The 21,167-nt window shown below is 43.7% G+C and overlaps 1 protein-coding gene across 4 annotated transcripts in view; it reads left to right on the forward strand.

Moving 5' to 3' along the window:
- The first annotated feature begins 8,461 nt into the window (after positions 1–8,461).
- SMAD1 (SMAD family member 1) overlaps positions 8,462–21,167 on the forward strand; it is a 71,297-nt gene continuing 58,591 nt past the window's right edge. Inside the window, exon 1 of one of the 4 annotated variants that reach the window (XM_080676248.1) lies at positions 8,462–8,802. The gene's annotated coding sequence lies outside the window, so the exon portion shown is untranslated. Of the gene's footprint in view, positions 8,803–9,555; positions 9,623–9,703; positions 10,024–17,743; positions 19,245–21,167 lie in introns of those variants that run through there. The other 3 variants (XM_080676250.1, XM_080676251.1, XM_080676249.1) reach the window with 3 other exon arrangements.

Genomic DNA, 21,167 nt, shown 5'->3' on the forward strand with positions numbered 1-21,167 from the left:
TTCATCCTCCCCTTCTCATCATTAGCAGGAATTCCATTCTGTTGCATTGGCAATTTTCTAAGATTAAACACAAAAACCATGACATTTTCCATCCACTCTTGCAAATAGGACAGGCCGTAAGACTGTTTAATGATGTGCTAGCAGTAGGCAGATAGATGTCATGGTGGTGGTGATGGCCTGCCACAGATGGTGGTGGCAGTGGTGTGTTCCTTAAAGGGGCTTCAGACTCAGTTCACGCCTTTGTCCTTATCGCCTCCCACCCCCGCCCGCTTTTTTTTTCCTGCCTTGGAAGGCAGATGTGATGACTGGAGCTACAGCAGCCATTTTATAATCAACAACGAGGGAGAGGCCAAGAGAATCACAGAGATCTTGGCCTTGACATTTTTGAGTTGCCTCACCATTCCTGGAATTCCTGTTTTTGATCTTTTTTTTTTCAAGAGATGAAATAAATTCCTATTTTGCTTAAGCCCACGATCATTTAGGTTTCGTGTTAAAGGCAGACAAAACCAGTCTTTCAACTTGGGCAAGCTTACCAATGGGTGCAGGTCTAGTGAAGAGAAATTGCTACCACAAGCAAAATTGTTTAAGAATATTTTTAAAAATTGATTTTAGAGAGAGGATGAGAGAGAGAGAGAGAGAGAGAGATTTGCTATTCCACTTACGCATTTGTTGGTTAATTCTTGTATGTGCTCTGACTGGGGATCAAACCCCCAACTTTGGCATATCGGAACTATGTTACCGGGCAAGACTAATAATTTTTTTCTGGAACTTATATATAGTCATTAAAACTTTTAAAGACTGAACAGCTCGCTAAATATTTTGTCAGTGTGAGTCTCCCTAAATACTTGACTTTGGAGGCAGAAATTGTATGCTCAGCACAGCACTACGAACTTTCAGTGAAAAGAATTTTGGCAAATTTATTGAACATATACAATGTACCAGAGGCCATGCTAAGCACTTTAGAGGACTCAGCCTACTTGCTGTTTGATCTTGGGAAAGTTACTACACATCTTGGTGCTTCAGTTTCCTCATTTATAAAATGGAGATAACATCACTATATCATAGGGCTGTTTGGAAGGATAAAGTAGTGCTCAAAACAATGCCTGGCAAATAGCACTCACTGAATAAATGTTAACTATTATTCTCATCATCATTATTCTCATTATTATGCCCCACAAACCCTGTTCGATAGGCACTGATATTACTAGCAGGTGAGGGTAATGGCATCCATCTCATAAGGGACTTTGAGGCCAGAAAGAGATGATGCCTCTCAAGTGTTTAGCATTGTACCAGGTAAATGTGCAGTAAACTCTAGCTATTGTGAGCTTGATATGTATTATTATGAGCTTCATCTATGCAGCACTCCAATGAGGCTTTTTTAAGAGACATTTGTGCCAAAATGTTGTATGGGTGAAGAGAAAAAATTAGCTTTTTGTGGGAAGAAAAGCTAGTCATTATTCATCTGTCTTTGTAAATGAGCTTATAGGGTTTGATAATGTAGGGTGTACCCGCAAAATGTATACACACCCTTTGAATGATTATAAAGGCAGTGTTTATTAAAATACATTTCATTTTCAAAATTGAGCTGTCAACTGTAAAAGTTTGTACACATTTTGGGGGATATCCTGTATATAATCAATGGGTCAAGCGATGAGCGCTATGTGACATGCCATAGGTACAAACGCAGTGTATAGGGCACAGCAAGAGGAAGGGAGCCGAGAGGGCCTTGGTGATGAAGCTTTAGGATAGAGAAGAAATAACTCTGGATTCTGAGATTTGGAATTGGACCCAATTCTGCCACTTAGCAGTGTTTTGACCTTGGGCAAATTACGTAACTTTTCTAGACCTCATCTCCCTCATTTGTTAAAATGAGAATTTTGAACTTGACAAACCCATACATCCCAGCTTTAAAACATATTTTTGTTTGTTTTCTATCTGGGAGATGATGTTGGTTAGGTCTTAAAGAACAGATAGGATTTTGAAAATTGGAGAGGGCAGGATCCTATACCAAGTATGAACAAAGGATATAATATTGAAATGCTTTGGGGAAATATTGTTGCAAATTTGCCAGTGTCTGTGTGAAAGTATGAGGGAGACCAGGAGAAATTGTGGGTTGCATTATACTTGAGGGATCTTGGGTACCAGGAACTTGTCTTCTACCCATCTCAGCAATCCAGCTTTCTCTGGTCACACCACTAGATCTTGGCATGACCCCAAACTGTCCCAGCTCCATAATTTCAATTTCAAGCATGCTATTCTCAGTCTGTTCCCCAGCTTTTGGGAGTGGTTCCCAACTCCAGCAATTATATATAAATACATTTAATTGTTGGTTGATTCTTGTATGTGCTCTGATTTCAGAAAGGAAGGGAGAAGGAGAGAGAGATGGAAACATCAATGATGAGAGAGAATCATTGATGGACTGACTCCTGTACATCCCCTACTGGGGATTGAGCCTGCAATCCGGGCATGTGCCCTTGACCGTAATCAAACCCAGGACTCTTCAATCCACAGGCTGACACTCTATCCACTGAGCCAAACCAGCTAGGGTTTTGGACCCTACTGGGACCTTCAACCCATTGATCCCATCACCTTTCCATCGTCCTCCATTCCTTTCTGTTCTCACCTCCTTTCTTATCACAGTCCCCCACCATCACTCCCTTGCTTACATTCTCTGCTCTGTAACACCCTTTTTCTCTATCACGCCCTCCTGCCAAAACCCAGCCCTGGTTAAACCCAGCTTTACCCCCAATGGCTGAGGAGTTTGGAGAAAAATCCACAACTATGCTGGCTGGCCTTGCTTTACATTCATGACCAGTAACCTCAAATAGACATTTAAAAGCGCTGCCTGGCAGGCTGACCATGCTTCCAAAGTTCATATGCTCTCAAAATCTCCCAGAAGAAAAATGTTTCATATCTGCTCCTCTCTCTTCCAGCTTCCAATATCTCTTCCACCCTCATCATTCTCAGGGGGTCTGTGGCTATGTCACCAAGATAAGAGAAGCAGAGAGAGGGGAACGGCCCTGTGTTTTCAGCTCTGCAGCCACCAGCCTGTGTACACCTGGGCCCACACACTCTGCCTTTCCTCTTGGGGCTGGGGGCTGGCTCCTCCTGGCTCTCCTGTGAAGGGATGAAGGAGAGCGAGCTCCAGGGTCTTCACCCTTGCTCCCATCTGCTCAGGAGATTGGCAAACCTTCTCCCAGGTCATGTGGCACTCTCCCTCTCTTTCTTCAGGATCTCTTGCCAGGGAGGTTTTCCCTGCCCCTATAGAAATATCAACCTCCCCCTTCCCAGCCCCTCTCACCCTGCCACTTCCATCGTGTGTACCACCACTTAGCATATTTGTGTACAGTCATGGCACCACTTAAGGATGGAGATACTTTCTGAGAAATGCATCCGTAGGCGATTTTGTCACTGTGCAAACACCATAGAGCACAGGTACACACACCTAGTTGGTGTAGCCTACTGCACCCCTAGGCTATATGGTCTAGCCTATTGCCCTAAGGCTCCAAGCCTGTACAGCACGTTACTATACAACATGAGATTAAATCAAGCACAAGAGAAAATGGTGCAATCAAGAGACACAATAAACATGAGATGTATGGGGCTGCTGCTTTACAGCAAACTTTTTATTTATTATTTTTAAGTAGAAAGAGTACACTCTAAAATAACGACAGAAAGTATATCATAGTAAATGCATAAAGCAGTAATAGAGTTTATTATCATTATCAAGTATTATAGACTATACACGATTGTAAGTGCTATCTATAATAATAAAAGTGTAATATGCTAATTAGACCGGACAGCCGTACGACCTTCCAGATGTCATTCCGCACGTCCTTCCAGACGAAGCCACAGTGGCAGGGCCGAGGTAGGTTAGGGGTGATCAGGCAGGCAGGCGAGCAGTTAGGGGCATCAGGCAGTCAGGGAGAGGGGTTAGGGGCATTAGGCAGGCAGGCAGAGGGGTTAGGGGCATCAGGCAGGCAGGCAGAGGGGTTAGGGGTGATCAGGCAGTCAGGCAGCGGGGTTAGGGGCAATCAGGAGGGCCTAAACGGGCAGCCAGACATCTCCTGAGGGGTCCCGGATTGCGAGAAGGTACAGTCTGGGCTGAGGCCTCCCCTACCCCCCCGTGCATGAATTTCATGCACCAGGCCTCTAGTACTTTTATATGACTGCAGTGTAGCGGGTTTGTTTACATCAATGTCCCTATAAACATGTAACACATTGTGCTAAGACATTATTAGGCAACTAGAGGCCCGATGCAGGAAATTTGTGCAAGCGTAGGCCCTCGAGGCCTCAGCTGCCTCGTGGCCCTGTGGCCCTGCCCCCGCCACTGGTCTTTCTGGAAGGTCTTTCCGGAAGTCATTCCACCATCCAGTCTAATTAACATATTAGCTCTTTATTATATAAGACTAGTGGCCTGGTGCACGAAATTCATGCACATTAAAAGGGGATTAATTAGAGGAAATAATTTAATATTGCTATTTGCCCTTTCTCTATAATAGAAGTGTCAGAGATGAAAGAAAATTAGTAAAATGTATATGAAAACCTTCTTCCTGTCAGAGTCTGGGGCTCACCATGGGACCCGGAGTCAAGTCCCCGCCCACCCACATGTGCCTCAAAATCACGTGAGACCCAGACCCGGCCGCCCCCACCCCCCTCATTGGGCTAGATCCAGACCTGGCTAGTCCCACCCTTGTCAAGCCCCACCGGGCAGGGAACATAGCCTCAGGTCCCCTGGCCCAGTGCCAGGATGGGGGGCGTGGCCTGAGGTCCCCCAGCCCAGACCGGGGTGGGGGGAGCGTGCCTTGAGGTCCCCCGTCAAGCCCCGCCAGGTGTGGGACATGGCCTGAGATCCCCTGTCAAGCCCCACTGGGTGGGGGGCATGACCTGAGGTCCCCCATCAAGCCCCGCCAGGCGGGGGGAGGGGGGCACACACAGCCTCAGGTTCCCCAGCCCGGCACCGGGAGGAGGGAACAGTCTCAGGTCCCCTGTCAAGCCCCGCCAAGCAGGGGGGCGCAGCCTCAGGTCCCCTGGCTCGGTGTTGGAGGGGGGTGCGGCCTGAGATCCCCTGTCAAGCCCCATGGGGGAGGGGGAGGGTGTGGCCTCAGGTCCCTGCTGATTGCTTGTTAAGGCTCCTTATGGGAACTTGACCTCAGCTGTGGGTGCAGCCATCTTTGTGATGGAGTGATGGGTAATTAGCATATTCCCTCTTTATTAGGATAGGAATTTTTTGGTTCCATTATAATCTTTATTTTTATTTATTTATTTTTTATCTTCACTCAAGGATATGTGAATTTTAGAGAGTGAGGAAGGCAAGAGAAACATCAATGTGAGAGAAACATTGATCAGTTGCTTCCTGTACGCTCTGATTAAGGATCAAACCCGAAACCAAGGTATGTGCCCTGACTGGGAATCGAACCTGCAACCTTTTGGTGTATAGGTTGATGCTTCAACCAAATGAGCCACACAGCCAGGACTCAGTTCCATTATAATCTTATGGGACCACTTGTTGTATATGCAGTTCCTTGTTGACAGAAATGTCCTTATGTGGTACATGGTTGTATTTATTCATTATTTGTCTTCCTTGATGAAAGCAGGGATTTTTATCTGTTTTGTTTGCCACCATATCCCCTATGACTTAAACAGTGCTTGATTCATTCATCCAACAGGTGTTTGATAAGCTCCTATAGGTGGCAGATACTGCCCTAGGCACTGAGATATGGCAATGAATAGAACAGATCCAGAATCCTGCTCTTTTGGCTAAGCAGTTAGGTAGTGATACGTGAAACATCCATGCCGAGCAGGGAAAGAGGATATGAAGTGTATATGTTTTGGAGGGGTATGTGGTCTGTGTGTGTTAAATTTTAGATAGAGTGACTAGAGTAGTGCTCATCGAGAGAGGAGCATTTGAGTGAAGACCTGAGAGAAGAAAGGCACAGGAGACATGTGAGCATCCGTGAGAAGGGCTTGCAGGGGAGGAAACAGTGGTGCCAAGGTCCCGGAGGTAGCAGTGTGCACAGGTTGTTCCAGGACTTGTGAAGAGGCCAGGGTGACATGTGGACGTGAGCAAGGGAGACAGTTGGAGGCCAGGGCAGAGTGGTAAAGAAGGAAAGATCATGTAGGGCCCTGTGTGCATTATAAGAACTTATATTTTGAGTGAAATGGGGAGCCGAGGGAAGATTTTATTGTTTTGATACATAATATTAATATATAACCCACTTTCAAGTTTTCACAATTGTTCCAATAATGTCCTTTTGTTTTTTTTTTTTTAAAAAGTCCAGTTTTCTATTACTATTTAAAGAAATAGCCCTGCCAGCATGGCTCAGTCGTGGAGCGTTGACCTATGAACCAGGAGGTCACGGTTCAATTCCCATTCAGGGCACATGCCCAGGTTGCGGGCTCGATCCCCAGTGTGGGGCATGCAGGAGGCAGACGATCAATGATTCTCTCTCATCATTGATGTTTCTGTCTCTCTCTCCCTCTCCTTTCCTCTCTGAAATCAATAAAAATATACTTATTAAAAAAAGAAATAACTTGCACAAGGGGCAAGATCAAACTTCATAGCATTTGGAGTGTTACCAGGATTGCACTAAAAAAGATCATCTATTGGTTTAAAAATTAACAGTTTTATAATGTCATTTTATAGTTTCCCCCCTCAATTCATGATCCACTTAAGGATCATACAGTGCATTTAGATGTCATGCCTTATTTATTTATTTTTAAAAATATTTTTATTGATTTCAGAGAGGAAAGGAGAGGGAGAGATAGAAACATCAATGATGAGAATCATTGATCATCTGCCTCCTGCACGGCCCACACACTGGGGATCCAACCCACAGCCTGGGCTTATGCCCTGACTGGGAATTGAACCGTGACCTCCTGGTTCATAGGTAGACGCTCAACCACTGAGCCATGCTGGCCAAGCTGGCATGCCTTTTTAAAAAATAGCTTTATTGAACTAAAATTCACCTACCATATAACTTACCCATGTAAAGTGTTATGTATGATTCAATGGTTTTCAGTATATCCACAGGATTATGCAACCATCATCACAAACTAATTTTAGAACATTTTTGTTACCCCCCAAAAGAAACCTCATAGCCTTTAGCTATCACCATCTAACTTCCCTCATTCTCCCAAACACAGGCAACCACCATTCTTTTTCTCTATAGACTTGCCTGTTCTGGATTTTGTATATATAGCAAGTGAAAGCATACAATTTCTGGCATCTTTCACTTAGCATAACCTTTTTAAGGTTTATGCAGGTAGCATGTGTCAGTACTTCATTCTTTTTTATGACTGAATAGGTGTTCCATTGCATGGAGATAGCACCTTCTATTTATCAAGGGAGTGTTTTGAGCAGAGGCGTGACCTGATCTAAGTGGCATTTAACAAGGTTCACTCCAGCTGTTGTTGGAAGGAGCAGCATGAACTGTGTTAAATGTTGCTTTTAGGAAAAATAAGATGAGGCCTAAGAGTTGACTAGTAAACGCTCAAATAGTTTAATGAAGGAATTAGCAGAAATATTCTGATCTATAATTTATAAACAGTATTTGTGTTTTATGGGATTTGTTGCATTTTCTTTCGATAATTAAACATGGAAAGCAGAAATAATAAAGTAGCCAATAAATAAGAATTTCAAATGTAATTTGGATATGGAAACATGTATGAACAACTGGAGAGTACCATTAATTTGCAGATGTCTGATATTTTCTTTGTTTGGGTGGTAATGATTCTTGTGGTTCATGTAAAATTTATTCCTCAGAATAAATACTTCGTCTCTAAACATAACTCAACATTATGGTAACTATCCAAGATTTCATGCCAGCTTCCAGAGAGCTGGCCAAGAGAGAAATCAAGTCTTAACAAAAAGGTATTTTCAGTGTCTATGCTGATCAGGTAGATGAGAGTTGGTTTGTTTTTAACGGGGAGGAGGGTATCATCGAAAAGGCTGTAGAAATCGGATCAAAAATTTAGAGTGCTGTTGTGGCATCTGTCATTAATTGGAGCAACGAGGTTACCTACTGGAATCATTAGATCCCCCGAAATGGCACAGAACAAATGTATTGATTCAGGGTTCGGTATAAGCACATGCAATAATTACTAGGCTGTCCAATTCTGGATATGTGCAACTTCTGGGACTTGCAAGTCATTGGTGAATAGGTGAGGGCAATGAAAACTAGACAGAAAAAGGCGACTCTGGAAAGATAATTGCCATACATGCGCTTCACGTTTACAGTAGGTTCCGCTGGGCGCGGTGGACCTGTGGATGAGCATTTCAGAAAATAAACACTGACAAAGAACTTCACTGGCAGATAATGCGCCAAGTCCGCTCGCGGGGACTAAAGGAGGCAGCGGGAGGGAAGTCAGAACGCACCGAATAGTTTTTAATCCTTGGACTCAATGGGGCGGGGACCGCTCCCCCCGCGGTCCGCGCTCGGGCCGGCGCGGCCAAGAATTTGGAGAGGATCCCTGGTCGCGCGGTGGCGGCGGCGCGCGGGTGCGCGTGTGAGCAAGCGAGCGGGCGGGCGGGCGAGTGCGCAGGGTATTGGCAGCCGAGGAGTGGAGGCTGGGCGGCTCCGACTCCCTGACGCCAGCGCGACCAGATCAATCCAGGCTCCGGGAGCGAGCGGGCAGGCGGGAGGAGGAAGGAGAAGCCGTGCGGCTCAGCCGGGGCCGAGGCGCGGGGAGGGACCCTGCGAGCTCAGCGCGGGGCAGCACCCGGCCGCCCGGACCCGGGCCCTGGGACCCCGCTCGCTCGGCCACTCGTGCGCCCGCGAGGACGGGCGCGCCGCCAACCCGGTAAAACGAAACAGACCCGAACCCAACTTTCTCCTCTGTCGCGTCTCCGCCCTCTCCCTTCAGCGCCCTGGACTTCTAGTGCCGCCGCCGCCTCCACTGGGGCGGGCGCGGGCCCGCAGGGCTCCCGCTGTCCCCGGGGCCGGGTGCGGGCCGCGGCGGGGAGGGGGGCTCTTCCCCGCGTGGGGCGGATCGGGATACCCCCCCCTCCCACCGTGATGGCGCCTCCGGGCCGCTCGGAGGAGCGAACCTGCCACCTTCTCCTCGGTTCGCCCCAACCAGCCGGCAGGGCTCAGCTAGGATTCCCTTCGAGTCTTTGTTGGGTCTGTGGTGGGGAAGCCGCGATCCACGGCCAGAGCCTCGCCCCTGGCCCTGCTCGCGGCGGGACCTCCCGGCCACCCTCCCCCTCCGCCCGCTCCCCGTTTCTCTTTCCCTTTCGGCAGCCCGGCCGAGGCCCGTCCTCGCGGCCCGCTGGCCCATTGTGTCCCGCGCCGGCTCGGGCCACCCTTTTGGGAGCTGGAGGGCGGCCGCCGGCGCTGCCCTTTACGCGCTCGGAGCCGGTCTCGCCCGAGGTGCGGGGGGACACCGGTGCCCTGGGTCCCTAGGCGTCCCAGATCGGTCCCCTTCTCTGCCCCAACGAGCCTTTTGGGGGTCGAGGTGAAGGAAAGTTCGTTCCGAAATTCCCTCTAATTTATTCAAAGGTTTGGCGGCGGCGGCGCGTAATTTTTTTTTTTTTCTCTTCCGCCTACACCCCGTGCGCCTCCAAGTGTCGTCTCATTCCTTTCCCTTGACCGGATTCGATTGCCTCACTGCAAGTGTATTTGTGAGTTCGCTGTTGAACAACTGCTCATTTACTCCGTTCCCTGGCTTTGGGAGGTTTCTCGGGGTTGTTTCTGTAGAAGGTGGGGGTGGTGGGTGTGAGACACAGAGAGATGTGGGCTTGTTTTTCTCGTTGCTTAATAAATATGAAGGCTAAAGGGAGAGCGTTTCCTTGATGTCCTTAGGAAGGGAGGAGGGACAGATGCCTGCCGGATCTCACAACTGCAGTAGCTGCGGCTTTTGTTTATTTGGAAGCGCAGACGGTTTTTAAATACACTGCGCGAGACGGCTGGGAAGGCGCTTCCCTTCTGGAAACCGGGCGCGTCTCAGAACCATCTCCCGAGAAAGCATCGTTTTCGTGAGTGCTGTGGCAACCAGCCTTTCCATGGTATAGGAACTTTCAAAGTAGGTGGAATGATTCAGAAGTTGCACGGTTTCTGTATGTCTTTCCTGTTGCGGACAAATGGCAGAATGCCTTTATTTCAGAACATTTCTCGCTCTAGCTGCCTGCTTGTCATGGATAACATGCCTACTGCGTTCAGTAACACAAGGAGAAAACTGTTCTCTGCCCGGGTTGATTTTTCACCTTGCTGCTAATTACCACTTTGCGTTTTATTGGAGGTAGGTGAGCTGTAGTGCAACCACCATTGGGAAAGCATCGAGGCGGAAGCAGTGTTCACTGCCCCAGCATTTTCAATTAGTATACCGTAAATATTGTGCACCAGTGTTATTGCCATGTAGGTGCCAGGCCTAAATATGTTGTCCTGATTTAAGTGTTTGTCCTCCCCGCGCCCTCCCTCGTTCCCTTTTGCAGTTATTTGATATTTCTGTGCAGGTGGTGTACATTTGTGTAATATTGCAATTCTTGGGAAACTGTAACCAGGGTCGAGAGAGATGATTTTCTAGAGGTGGGTGATGCCAGAGCCTCTAGGATCCAGACGAGATCGAGTTTCTCCTGAAGGTGGGGATTTGTCCTTGCTTTAGTTTTGACCCCTCCAACCATAGGTATGTAACCAAATCCACTTTTCTTTTTTGCAGTATCCTTGGTTTTATATCCTTGAAGAACAGATGACCTTTTGCATTAGAGAAATGACAGTTTTAGGCAATTAAAAATGTTAACCTCTTACATCTCTTGAAACTTAATTTTGTTCTGCTAAGTTCATTAAAGCATTAGGAAGAAGTAAGTCTCATTTCCCCCAAATACACTTAATAGTTAAAAAGTAAATTTCAGGTTGTAATTTTGATTTCTAGTAATTCTGGGTTAAAGATAAAAATAACTTGGTTAGATTGGGAAAAGAATGAACTTGAATGTAATTAGACCAGTATATTTAAGCTGCAGTCGCCTACATAATCAGGGTCAAGTTGTGTGTGTGTATAAAAGATCTCATTTGTGTAGTCTTACAAGGCTAATGGAGGCATCATTGAGGCTTTATAAATAATGTAAGTTGTGTATAATGTAGAGTCCCCAGAGGCAGCAGAGAAAGCATCATTACCAGCCTTTTCAACCTGCTTGAGATCTTAAATTGATTTACAGCACTGAACTGGTGCAAAATGATACATCAGGATGACATGGGGTCAGCCTGTAAAAGTCTATGATGTCAGCCTATTAGTTCAGTCATCATAATTAAACCATATTACAGGGGCAGCTAAGCAGGAGTCTGGTGTTATGCTTCAGATATGGGTGGTACATGGATTTTTGTTTATAGTGGAAAGGCTGAACCAGCCAGAAATGCTGATGTTTTTGAAAGAGGGGAAGGCTTACAGAGCTCTGAATTTCTGAAGAAATTGAAGACAAATGCCAGGGGTGTTCAGTCTGCATCGTGTAAGTAGCTTTTGGTTTGCTAGTGGAGAAGCAGATGCCTTGGAGGTGCTGATGTTAGGACCTTGGCAGCTCTGATCCCTCTCCTGAATCATGCTTCATGTGTGCTTGAATTTAACTTGGCCTTTGGGACCTTCTAAAATATCAGAGGACCACATACTTACTGAGTTGCTCTGTATTGATGTATCAGCTGACATGTTATTTCTTTAACTAGTCATAGTGACTAGGTCTCCACTGAAAACAAAGGATATTTGAATTGAACATATGAACAAATCAGGAAAAGACCCTAGTTTTTTTCTTAGATTTTTGGCAATCCTTATTCAGTTTATGGGTCATCTAGGTCTGTGCTGCCCAATAAGGTAGCCTTAGCCACATGTGGGTATTTAAATTGAAATTAATTAAAATTAAGTAAAAATAAATATTTATCTTCTCAGTAGCACTTTATTTCAAGTGCTCAATAGCCCCATGTGGCCAGTGGCTACCATATTGGATACCTGTGTAGAACATTTCCATCATGGCAGAAGGGCCCATTGGACAGTGCTGGTCTGGGACTTTACTTCTCTTCTTCCTCCTCCTCTACTCATCTTTCAGTTACTTCTGTGATGAGTTTGTGGGGTCAAAAAGAGAAAGAGACATGTCAATTTTTGCTACTTGTTTGCAGCTACTGGATAAAATGAGGTAGACTTTTCTGTGGATTATATTTATCATTGATGTCCTGGGTTCTTATTTGATTTAGAGCTTTGGGTAGGAGAAATAATTATAGCTAATTTTTTTCTGAGTTTTTACTGTTTCCTTGTTTTTAAAACTATCTCATTTAAGTCTCAAAGCTTGACTAAATACTGATGTAAAGAAAAGAAAAACTGAGTTCCAAGTGATTCACTGTCCTGCCTCAGGCTCCATAGCTAGTGATTATGATATGAACAAGGCAGTCTGACTCTAGGGCCTCCCAAATAATCATTGTTCTGCTGGACTTTATTACTCCAGTATAGATATGACTTTGCTTTTATTTTTAGGCCGTTAGACAAATTTTGTGCTTTTCTTGGCTATCTCCTTTTAAGTGTTTGGAAGAAAGGAAACAATGTTAATCCGTATGGAAGCAGATCATAATTGGAAGAGTAAATCTGATGTAAAAACCAAATTAGTTTTATTTCTGCTTTTCTAGATCATTCCTGACACTTTCCCCTTGTGTTTTTTCTTGTATAATCACAAGCTGATGGTATTGAAGAAGAAAGTTCTAGTGGTTCAGTTTATCGCATCAATAGTTTCCTTCCCTTAGCTGGTAAACACTGCACCTTGAGATACAAATAGTTCATTGCGAACTCCTTTGGGGGAAAAATTTTTTTTAAATGTAATGTCTACTTTTGTGTAGTTTTACAGTTCAGTTGTTCTTAACTATTTTTTGGGGGGTGTGGGGGGAGTTAGGGCTGTTTAAGAATCTGATGAAATCAGGGGGCCTTTTATACCTTTTCACTCCCGTCCTCCAATCCAAAAATGCTTATATGCTCTGGTCAGCTTGGGTGTGCACTTAAGTACACAAATTGCATGACATTTCAGTTGAAGGACATCATGGGACTGCTGTGCCAAGTGCATTTATAAACAGTCAGATTTGTAATTTCCTTTACAGAGAATAGAGCTATTTAATGTTAAAAAGTTGCTTTGAGGATTTTCTAATCCATTTGGTTCCTATCAAGTTGAGCAACCTATGCTCAGAGAAGACAGCTGACTTACCTAAAAGTCACCCATCTAGTGATCAGAAGAAGGGAGAGCCAGGACCTGGATCACTCTACTTGTTAAGTTCTTATTTGTCTATTTGTTTTTTCTTTCTTTTTTTTTTAAAAAAAAAATATTTTTCATTGACTTCAGAGAGGAAGGGAGAGGGAGAGAGAGAAACATCAATGATGAGAATCATTAATTGGCCGTCTCCTGCACGCCCCCCACTGGGGATCGAGCCTGCAACCTGGGCATGTGCCCTTGGCCAGAATGTGCCCGGGACCCTTCAGTCTGCAGGCAGAGGCCCTATCCACTGAGCCAAGCCGGCTAGGGCTATTGGTTTTTTCTTACCACACTCACAGTGTTCCTGCAGCTCTGTTCTGAGCATATCCAGTGTACCGTAATCTGGGGAGGGCAGAAAGAAGAATTTTTTGGTATGTTGTTGACTTTTTGTACATAGCATTGTTTGAGCTGAGTAGGAATCAAGTCTGACAACCTCAGAGAGGTTTTTTTTTTTTTTTTTTTTCCATTTTGGAGATGGAAAAGAAAAGTCCTGCATCTGATTATCTGATTTAATCAGCAGCGCCTTACCAGAAGATGGGTGATTCCAGATTTGTACAAAATTCCTATTAAGTCAGGCAGTTCATATACATCTCCTGTCTTAACTAAAAAGCAAATCACATTCTTAACCAAAAGCTAAAAGTTTGGGATATTTAGGGAGGAGCTATGGGGTACTGGAGAGAGAATTAGAAAGATCTGAGGAGAAAAAGGATAATGAAAATGTAAAAAGGTAGAGAAGTTTGATATTAAATTATAAAATGACATTGAGGCTGATGAAGTGTTCTCTGTAATTGTACTTCTACATATGGTTTTTCTTTTTTTGAAAAACTTACTATTACCGATTTATGATAGTGGGTAACAATGCAGGAACAGCCAGATGGAAGAAATGCGTAGGGCAAGGTCTGGAGGAAGGGGTGCAGAGCTCCTATGCCCTCTCCAGGTATGCCACTGTCACCGCACCTGCAAGTAGTCAACAACCAGGAAGCCCTGGTTTTACTCTCTGCTCCCAAGATTAGCCAAGCATGCTTTGATAACAGATGGAGGCATCTCCATTTTGCTCCACACTGAAACCTCTTGACTCTTTTTTCTTAAAATATATTTTTATTGACTTCAGAGAGGAAGAGAGAAAGAGATAGAAACATCAACGATGAGCGAGACTCACTGATCGGCTGCCTCCTGCATGCCCCACACTGGGGATCAAACCCACAGCCCAGGCATGTGCCCTGACCAGGAATCGAACCGTGACCTGGTTCATAGGTCAGTGTTCAACCACTGAGCTACCCTGGCCGGGCTCTCTTGACTCTTTATATCCCTTTTCTGCGATTACCTGGCAGGGCAACTTTCAGTCTAATCTGGTGATCTGTCATCGGATTTGCCACAAAAACACCTGAAATATTTTTAATACTTATTCTGAAGCAACTTCCTTAAAAAAGAAAATAGCGAAGCTAGTTAGCATGAATGTACTTAAAATCTAAATGTAAATCTTCATTTTGGTGTACATTATTAAGATGGTATACAGCTAGTCCTATAGTCAAAAATATAGCATTTACAGCCGCTGCTTGCTGACTTGCAGAAATGAGCAGGCTCTGTGGAAGAGTCATTTGCATAAGGGAAGCTATCTTTCAGATGGGAAAAACCAAAACATTCATAAATAGTTCAACTCCAGTGACCACATCAGCTTGGTAGGAAGGTACTGAAAACTGCATTATTTTAGCAGTTTAACATCTTTGTAATAGTTGTTCTAAGCTAAAATCAGAACTTATGGATGATTCCCTCTTGAAAATAAAGCAGCAAACCCTCTACGATTCACGGAAATCCCTACCTGGCATTTCTCTTCTCTGCTTAGTTTCTCATGTTCAGATATAGAGCCTTATTCCCTTTAAGAATCCAGGTCTGTGGTGTGGTAGATTGGTTTCTTAATCTAATTTTCTTGACAGTAAGCTTAAATTTAAAGGAACACATACACATACAACAGCTAATTATGCATCTGTATGCTTTTGAGTTCAAAATGCAAATAAATACAATGTCATGTTTGGGAAGAGGATAGAGGAGTCTAACTTTTGATTAAAAATGTATTTATGTACATAATTTTTAATGCTTATTTGTAGTTTCCCCTTCATTTTAGGGCGGCTGTTTTATAGATTTTTTTTCCCTGCAATCTCAGATAGTTAGGGTATAGTTACTCAAACTGTGGATTCATTTTCCTGTCGCCTATTTTTTGTGGTTTCTTTGCAGTGTTCTTTTGCAAAGTGGAAGTATTTCAGACCTTTATAGCTTTTTTCTTTCAGTTTCAAACACCACAAGAGAAAAGGGAACTAATTATCTTTTAAGTGTTATCATTAGGCATTAAAATCAAATCATTATTTAGTTAGCTAAATGCAAGATCTTTTGTTTAATTACAAAGAATGTGTCATTTCAATGGGAGAGGGATTTTAAAATATGCCCTTATTTAGTAATTTTGATTCAGTATTTCAAAAGTATATGCTTCATTATTCAATGAATATTAGTTCTGAGTGGCTCAGTCATTGGTGAGAAGACACACAAAATGGAAAAATTAAATGCAACAACATTGCAAGAGTTGTGGCAAGGTAATATAGAGGTAAGTTGTACAGACAGCCCAAGTGAGGACCACAGCCACTAGCCACACGGGGCTGCTGAGCACTTAAAATGTGGCTAGTGCAACTGAGAACTGCATTTTAAATGTTCATTAACTTATGTTTAAATAGCCACCTGTGGCTATCCTATTGGACAGCACAGATCTAGAGGCTGGTGACCAGCAGCTCTGCCTGACCACGGTAGGCATTCCTGATGGGGCCCAGTGCGATGCGGTGGGAGAGAGATTCAGAAAAGTTAAATTGGGGTGAGGCTTTTCGGGCCTTAGAGTGCCAGAATAAGGCCACATTGGAGATCACTGAAGGTGTTTGAACATGCAGTTTGGATTGGAGGGGGTAGAGCCCATAATGCCAGGAGATGAAGAAGAAAGCTATTTGAGTTATCCGTCTGATGAGGTGGGTTTTTTGTGAGTAAAAATGCAGTTGGTGGTTATTTGGCTATAGAGTAATGGGAGGGAGAGGAGGCAGAGATTATTCTTTTTTTTTTTTTTAAACTTTTTTTTAAAAAATATATTTTATTGATTTTTTACAGAGAGGAAGGAAGAGTGATAGATAGTCAGAAACATCAATGAGAGAGAAACATTGATCAGCTGCCTCTTGCACACCTCCTACTGGGGATGTGCCCGCAACCAAGTTACATGCCCTTGACCGGAATCGAACCTGGGACCCTTCAGTCCGCAGGCTGACGCTCTATCCACTGAGCCAAACCGGTTTTGGCCAGAGATTATTCTTAAGTTTCCGCCCGGAGTGACTGTAAAATGAATAAAGCCTTTACTTAAGGATAGGGAAGGACTACTTGTAGAAGGGATACAGTTTGTGTGGATGATGAATTAGAATTGACGGGCTGAATTTAAGGTGGGGTATCCAGGTATTCTGCAGGCAGGTTGGAGATACAAACTAAGCTGGAGCCTAGGGAAGGGCTCAGAACATTAAGTACAGATTGTTGGAAATGATGGTTGAACTTCCCAGGTGTTTTGAGAGAATCATGAACAGAAACAAAAAACTGGTAGGTTGACTCTCCCATTGAAACCCACCATTGGGATTTGGAGAAGGGGATGGTATGTTTGAAGTAGACGAAAGAAGGAACTGGAAGAAAGGTATGGGGTCAGAGTAAGCTGCGGGAAGAGGGATCCCAGAACGAGGGTCAGAGGGGAAGTGTCTCATGATTCGTGGTGAATGAGAAAAGGTTGGGTAATCACGTGAATGCAGTTGAGGAGAATAGACTTAGTATTCTAGGAAATGAGAACTAGATTCTGAAAATTCTCTCGAGTGACTTATAATTCAAAATAGATGGGACCTCTTGATACTTGAAGGTTGAGGGAAAGAAGTTAATGGATGGAAAACAAAGATTGGTGGAGTTAGTGATCTTGAGCACAGGGGACGAAATATTAGCCATGGAAAGGAGGGAGAGTTGTCTGAGAAAGAAGCAGGATGGGGTCTCAGTTGAGAGGAAAGCAGATGGCGGAGCTCATGCCAGCTTGTGCTGCTTTTCCCAGCAGTGTGGAAGGCAAGTCCCCTCATTGGGGACTCAGCAGATGGTATTGGAAGCTTAGAATAATGGAGAAGTTTTGGGAGAACCCTTGTGGGTGGTATGCCAGGAGGTCTATGGAGAACTCGAAGTCTAAACAGTAGGGGGAAACCTGGGGAAAAGCTTGATGTGGCTGTAGAGAAGACTAGGTAATTGTTGCTTCTAGGGTAACGTGGTGGCTCCATAGTAAGATTGGAGGGTAATGTTGGTAGAGTCGATTCTGGCCTAGGGATAGCAAATCGGTTAAGAAATGAGGCTCTAGGATCTGGAAGTTTGGGTTTTAGTCCAAGCCCCAACACTTCCTTGTTTTTTTATAACTTTGGGAAAGCTACTTACCATTAGTGTTGTGACTCACTTTTCTCATCTGGAAAAGAGAGTTTATAGCACCAGCCTCAGGATTGATTACAAATGAAATGAGTTATACTTTCATATTTCACTTAATCTAAGATGCCACCAATTGTGAGACATTATTTCATGTGCTACTGAGGAAAAAACTGTCAATTAGACATGACATACCGTTGATGAACACTTTCCTGGTTTTGGAGGTGATAATGGGAGGGGCATCTCAGTCGTTGATACAGACTACACAAAGGACGTAGCATGGGACGTGGCATGTAAAAAACACTCAGAAAATGGTAGCTCTTTCTAAAAATCACTGTAATTTTAGAGTCTAGAATGTTAATGAGAACAGTATTGAATCCAGTCTAGATCAGCGGGTCACAGGTTATACGGAGTCCAATGGACGGGTGAAGCAATGGGAATGCCGGTAATGAAATTGTGAAATACCAAGTTTGGGAATTTGTAGATGGAACATGTCCCTGACAATCGTAGGTAAAGGTTTTTTTTTTTTCAAAAATATATTTTATTGATATTTTACAGAGAGGAAGGGAGAGGAATAGAGAGAAACATCAATGAGAGGGAAACATCGATCAGCTGCCTCCTGCACACCCCCTACTGGGGATGTGCCTGCAACCAAGGAACATGCCCTTGACCAGAATCCAACCTAGGACCCTTCAGTCCGCAGGCCGACGCTCTATCCACTGAGCCAAACCAGTTAGGGCAGGTAAAGGTTTTTAAGAGAAGTGTAGAAATTGAATGAATGCCTGTTAATGATTTTTAAGTTATTTAAATTGCCGAGAGCTTTAAAAAGTAAGTATTCTGAATTTACCAATGGCTTTTCTTACAGCATTCATTAGTGTTAAAAAACATTTTTTTTTTTTTTTTCATTAGAGTAATATATGCTCAGTGCAGAAAGATTCTGGCATGGATTCTTGTCATAGTGTCAGAAGGAAAGAGGGATTGGTTTGTGCCATTTCCAGAGGTGGGGAGGTATTAATAGCCGGTTGTAGAGCCCTTCTAAACGTGACTCCCAAGGCAGAGACCATAGAGGAAAAACTTATGCATTTGACAGCATTTATGTGACCACAAATGACAAAGCGCACAGTCACAAACACAGTCTTTCAGGTAACAAATTTGCAGCAAGTTACTGTTCTTGGTAAGAAACTTTTTAAATCAATAGGAGATACCACTCTTAGAGAAAAACTGGTAAAGGACATGAACAAGCCATTCACAAACAAACAAAATGCCAGCTGCTAATAACCATAAAATGTGCTGCTGTGTCCTGCATCAGACTCTTCAGTTTTATTCCTCTCTGTGGACCAGGAAGTCGCAGTCTGGGAAAACTGGGCTATCAGTTATATGCGGTTTCGTAGTCAGCTTGCACGAACGACGAACCTGGGAGACACCAGTGCTTAACAGAGCACATGGAAACGGGCCTCCTTCTCCTACCTGAGTTGCAGTATTGGAGTTTCTTTATAGTGACATCTCCTCGTTCACAAGAGACACAGTGTTGGTCTTGGAATATGGATTTGATGATTGAGATGGATTCGTTTATAAGGTATTAAAATAAAGTGAGAAAAGTTCTCCCATGTAATAAAACCACTTAAAAAGGGGGAAAAAATTTAAAGAGTTAGGCATCAGCATTTAATTTGCTAGATTTTCTCTTAAGAATAATGGTTAGGGTTATGGGGGTTAGAAAGGCTTTGCATATGCAGCAATAAACAACTGGTTGGTGCTGGGACCCTTACCTAAGTTAAGTACAGTCTTCCCTCAGCACTGAGTTCTTGCCTAGTCACTAGACAGAATTGAATTTGTCAGCATCTTCTACCTCACCATCTTATTTCTTGTAAATGATCTGCAAATATCTCAAAGTTGGTGGGAAAGGGGCTTTTAAATCTCATCTACAGGCTCAGCACTTGGCCTGTTACCACTCCTCTGGCCCCCCATTCTTAAGTCCTTTCTGAAGGATTGACTGGATTAGGGCCTCTAAACTGGGATGCATTCGTCAGAGCTGTTCCTCAAACTCTTTTAAGTTGAGTTGGAGAGAGAGGATGAACGTCAGGGAAAATTGGTCTTAATTTGATCAGAGAGAGTAGTTTTTCATGAAGGGGAATAAGAGTAGCAGTGAGTGTTGCTGGAGAAAGTAGACCTTTAGCCCTGTGAAAGCTCAGGACGGTTGATTGTATAGAGCTTGCCAGCTCATCCAGTGCAGCTTCCTGTTTTGCTTATTGTCCGTTGCTGGCTTTGCAGTCTGGCATAATTAAAAACAACCTCTTCTTTATTTTCCCGAGGCTCATGTTTGTGTGCTCAGGACTTCTATTAAGTCTGTTCAAGCTTGAGGGAATGTTTGATTGGTTTTAAATGTTTTTCTGTTAACTGTGAACCAAATTAACTTATTTAAACGACTGGCACCCACACTGTATTTATTTACACCAAAGAGTTTTGTCACGTTGCACAGGTTGGGATGTTGCTTTGTATTGCCAGAGAGCCTCCTTTCAAAACGGTGCATCCCCACTGTGGGGGTTCTGCCTTTGAACGGATATAAATCCCATTCAGCAGGTGTTTCATGCCCAGCACTGGTCTCTGTTTTGGGAGGGACAGAGAAATGTATGTCAGTTTCCGCCCTGAAGAAGCACTCTTACTCCTAAGGGGAGACTGCGATGATATGAAAAGTTAAATGACAAGCCATTGTTATTAATGTTATATCATCTCAGCTGGAGGGTATTTCTCTTATAATGGGGATAGTCTTTCAAAATCAAGGGATGGGGAAAGAAGCCTGATGTGGTTGGTAGAGCTCTTACTTCCTGCCCATTTCGACCTTAGTTAATTCTTTCAGTAAGTTTTTGAGTGTATTTATAATTATACTTCTGTTCATAGTGTATCTCTCATACACCCTGATAAAGTTGTGATAAGGGGCCATAAGTGTGGGACTTGCACTGAGGATCTTGTACCTTTGAGGGACAATACAAACCTGCTTGTCTCATCCAGTGTCAGTTTTAATGGCTTTTATTACACTTACCTTATTAATTCTTTGGACTGAGTTCCGTGAAGGCATATGGACAGTGTGTTTATGATCTTCGTGTTAGTACAGTGGTTCTCACCTGTTGGCACATAGAAGAACATGAACAACCACCTCAGAAATGACTGGGCCTGTCTGTAGGGGACACTATACAAGGGTTACAGTGGAGAGCTTTTTTTCTTTTCTCTCTCTCTCTTTTTTTTTTCTGATGGAGATCTTTTAAAAAAGTACCACAGGAAGTCTCATGTATAGCAGTAATATGAATATTGCCATACCAAAAAAAAAAAAAAAAAAAGAATATAGCCCTGACACACAGTAGGTACTTGATGAATAAACTTTTTTCATTTTGATGTTTTTTAAAACATGCCAGGGAAAGTGGTTTGTTGTAAGTTCACTGTGGTTATGCACTATGTCTTTTATACCCAGACGTACTAGTGATGTTTGAGGGTTAGTTGTTTTGCG

Source organism: Plecotus auritus (genome assembly GCF_963455305.1).
Source record: "Plecotus auritus genome assembly, chromosome: 6".
Classification (NCBI taxonomy): domain Eukaryota; kingdom Metazoa; phylum Chordata; class Mammalia; order Chiroptera; family Vespertilionidae; genus Plecotus; species Plecotus auritus.